Below are 4,682 nucleotides of genomic sequence, written 5' to 3'. Positions count from 1 at the left end.
CGGTACGATTTATAAAAGAATGTTGTTTTTTTCGTTTTCTCAGGAACGAAACGTATTTGTTTTGAATTCAGGGTGAACTATTTACACAGTGAGTTAGAGTGGTCAATCAAAGCAGAGTTTAACGTCTTGGTTCAGACGTCGTGCTTCTGCCGTGCCGAACTCAAATGAAATTGTCATTTCGATTTAAGCACGGCAGTAGCACGCCGTTTGAAACCATTAAGCGCGGCACGGCTGACTTAGGTTCGGCACGACTACTTAGCACGGCAGGACTCGCCGTGCCGCACGGCGGTAGCACGACTTGGTTTCAAACGGCGTGCTATTGTTGCGCCGGACTCAATTCATAAGTTGAATTAATGTATTTTGCGTTATTTGCATGCTATTACGCTGGATGGATGGTTTGTTTTGTCTTTTGAATTTGGCGCGACTGTATTAGGTTCGACGTTTGAAACCGCTGCCGTGCCATCGTCGTGCCACTGCCAAGCCAAATTCATTTGAGTTCAGCACGGCAGTAGCACGACGTTTGGAACTGGCCTAAACATCTACGAGATACAAAAACAAAACTTGTGAACACGTGAACCTGAACTATCGCAAATCATAATGCTGTCAAAACACAAAAGCGAAGGAAATGGATCATGCACATAGGGGGTTTTGAATATCTGAATGATTGTGGAATAACTTGGGGAAAAACTCTTGCAAGCAAATCAAGTTCAGTTATAAGTTTACCGTTCTGCGATTTCCTGAGTATAATATCTAATCACCATGTGTAAGAATGCAAGACGGTAACTAAGCTTACACCACGAGACAAAAAAAGACATTTTCCTCTTCACCAGCAAAATGGCGAGAAATATGTCCTCTGAGAACATGACGAGATTTTTTGGCCAATGTCTTTTGTACATACAAGCATTTGCTCTTTCAAAATTCAAACTATATAGTCGACTTCATACTTTCACACAAATATAGGACCACTGACCTTACCTTTATCAATGTCTTTCTTCCAAAACTGAAGATACAAGTTTTGCTCAATCCCTTGACGTTTTTAGCAATGGCATAGTTAATAGAGGGGAATGGTTTGGAAGCTCGGCGGGTCATCACAGGAGCAAACAAACATGCCAAGATTTAGGTTGGAAAGTCCACGACCGTGCACAATCTTTTGTTTTGCGCTTATACACTATGCATGAATTAAGTAACCAACACGTTTCTATTGGTTAGTTCCTCAGTACGGAGTAAACAACTATTATGTTTTGTGCAGGTCAAGGACAAAAAAGAGAACAAAAACCTACAACAAAGAAATTTGTCGGGTTTCATAACCATACTCGGCCCCTCAAATAAACTATGGTAATGGTAAACCTCAGACCACTTCAGTAAAACGGCGAGATTTTGCGAGATCGAGATTTAATGGCAGCGACGAAGGAACAAAAACACACAAAAAACAAATTTTGCCCTGAAGCAAAAAAAAAAAAAAAAAAAATTGTACTGCACGTGGAGTAATGAAGCTTTTAGTGCATTTCATTGACGTCATTACGTGGTCTATGGAGAACGGAACTCCTGATGGAGAATTCCAGAGCGTTTACTTTGAGTTCCTTACCGAGGGTTCTAGAGACTCATTTCGCCATTTCAATCACACTTTACACGATAAAAGAGTTGAAATAATCGAGCACCTTGTTCAATGACAATCCTAGCCTTTGACCTCCAACTAGACCCTCCGTGAGGGTACACTGGGTTGCCTGTGGTACGTGCACAGTTCCACAATTTTTTTCAAGTTGGGGGGTCATTAAGACCATTTAAGGGGTCACCCAGAAGTCATACCAGCAGAGGCCCTTTGGCTCAGAGGTCCTCACACGTTCGCACGATGAAACAGATCTTTTTTCGAGGTTAAAAACCTGGCTACCGGCCTATTAATTAATAACTTGTCAGAAAGAAGAAATTCCTGTCCTCTTTAGAAAAAATAGACACGCATTGCTTACGTGTGGTAGTGAAGTAACACGGCGATTTATTCCATATAAAATGTCAACTGAGCTGTGTGTTGTCTTCCAGGAGATTCAAGTTGTCCTTGCGTAATACGTAGCTCTAACAGTGCACGATATTGATTTGGTATTGTCTATCATTGTAGTGCCATGGTAGAGGTCTTAGGTAAATAGCCTGAGAAGACATGTTGTTTCTAGCAAAGTACTGAACCCAGAAAGATTGAAGAAAATAAATGGGAAGTGAGAAACATTGGCTTCTGGGCTGACATGTTGATAATTTTTTGACAACTTCTTTCACCACAAGTTTAAGCATGCCCTCTGAGCATCTGACAGCTTTGTAATACTTAAGTTTACTAAAGTTAACCCTATCCCGCGGGGTTAGTATCGGGATGGGTGACCTCAAACATATACCCCTTCGTAAACAGAAGCATTGGACAAAAAAAATACTATTAACGCTAACAAATGCGAAATCAGCAAGGTACAGATTTTGTTAGCTTGCTTTATGCAAAAACAAATATTGATGCAAAAGTAAATTGATACACAGTTTTTTGAAAGAGCAGAAGGAAGTTTCCAGGACGGTCGCTCGAGAATAACATATTTACGACATGAAAACAACATTAATTTTGAACCGTGAATATAGAATATAAAAAGTTACGATCAGCGACAAACATTTTGGGAGATTTTTTCTCCGTTCAATTTTGTTATTGTACTTTTGGTTGCACAAATAAACCGCAAAATCGAAAGTGACATCACCGGAAGTCAGCGGGCGCCATGATTATGTTACCGCGGCATGTTTACTCGCCAAACAGTGAAGCATCTGTGTCAAATGATAGCAAGATACCGGGTTTTCGTAAGTTTCTTTTTCTGTCAAGTGTTATAAAGTTTGACAATAAATGAGCGAAGTCAAAACAAAGATCACAATCGCCCAAACTCTTGAGGTTGACCCCGAGGTTGACCATTGTTTCTGCTAAGTCAAACATTTACTCTCCAAGACAAGGTTATTTATCACCAGGTAATTCCATCATTTTGGAAATAGCAGCTACTTTATTATTCATCGGCGTCACAATTTGTTGCTGATTTTGGGGCTCATTTTGTTGAACCTCAAGCACGCCTCCAACAGACCTTTTTTTTTTTGTGAACCTTTCGGGCTTACAAAGCAATACTAAAAATATCCTCCCGTATCACATTTCAACCTTAAGCTCGAAAATTCAATACACAACATGATATTATAATTCACAAAGGCAGAAAATATCACAGAATCCTTTTCCAGCGAAACATTTAATTGAAACAAACAACATAAGATGCACTAAAACGCCGTTCGCAATGCAATGACTTTCGACGCCATTGCTGGTTAACGAGAATAACAAACTCACGAGGCAGAATGTATATTTATATTTAATTAAGTTAGCACAACAGAAAGACGCTAACCTCAATTTGACACGAAAATGCTTTACTATTGCCATAAAAACTATCCAGTTAAGCTCGCATATTATAAAACATGATGAATTCATAAAGGCCACCTTTTCCAGAGAACAATTTTTTGAAACAAACAACATATTTGCTATTAGAGGCAAAATCCCCTTCCTATTTCATTACGTGCGTGAAGAGAAAAAACTCAGTCGTGTCAAATATGCGCAATATTACAACAAACTAAAATTTCAGGATCAAACCGTTTCCATGAAGGACCTTTTCCTTGAATAATGAAGCACAAAGTAGACGACAAGCTTCCTTTCAAATAATTCTTGGCCGTCACATTTCCAATTATTTTTCTTACCTGACGACTGTGCAGAGTTGATCATAGATCCACTTAAGGTGTTCGATTCGTTCTCTGTCTTTGTTGAACCCATAAGTTACCAGAGAATTTTCCATTTTGTTTCAGTGTTCTACATAACAGCACACTTGGTAAAATATTATTTTAGAAATACAGCTCACTTTGATTTGGGCTCGACGGGCGATAGATTGTTGTCGAAGTCCATTACTCGTCGCTTTTGAGATTCCAGGTGTTGGTTTTCCACCGCCTGCCTAGTTTATCCAACTGACTTTCCATTATTGAGCTCCATAAGGGTATATTTTGTTTAAGGATCCACTTTCGACGCCATTGCAGCCTAAGTTAATGATTCTACTGTGTCCACCAGAGAAATCTACGCATTTCCACTACCCTCTCGATCCTAAGAAAATACGCGCAGAAGGCTCTATGCACAAAGACACCACTTACCAGGGGAGTGACAGGCAAGACTTTTACCGACACGAAAAAAAAAAAGTAAAGTAATAATAATAATAATAAAATGAACAAATCCCACCCACTTTCCGACTGGGATTGCCATACTGGCAACCCAGTAATTAAACTAACAGGGATATGAGGATCATTTTTCTCCGTTTTGATACATTTCTAGCAATTTAAAGCGAAGCTTCTTCTCAATTATTGAAATGAGGTACGTCATCAGACAAACGTACAGCATGGAGAATTATTTTACTTCTTTTTTTGGCAGAGCTTTCTATGTTGGGCTTTCAGGTTTGTACTTAAGACATTGGAAAACACTTGGTTTGGTTCCCATCACTTTTTTTCTTGCGTCACTGCAACATTTGATAGCAATCGATACTTTTTCCTTGCCCTCAGTTTTAGAGGCTCTGCCAGGGTAAATTCCAACAAGCTCCTTGGCCTAAAAAAGTAGTCACAGCACGTAAAGTGAAACCGCGACAAACGACATCCTTTCTTTA

The sequence above is a fragment of the Montipora capricornis genome, chromosome 12, assembly GCF_036669925.1.
Source record: "Montipora capricornis isolate CH-2021 chromosome 12, ASM3666992v2, whole genome shotgun sequence".
Taxonomy (NCBI): Eukaryota; Metazoa; Cnidaria; class Anthozoa; order Scleractinia; family Acroporidae; genus Montipora; species Montipora capricornis.
This window is presented reverse-complemented; position numbering follows the sequence as displayed.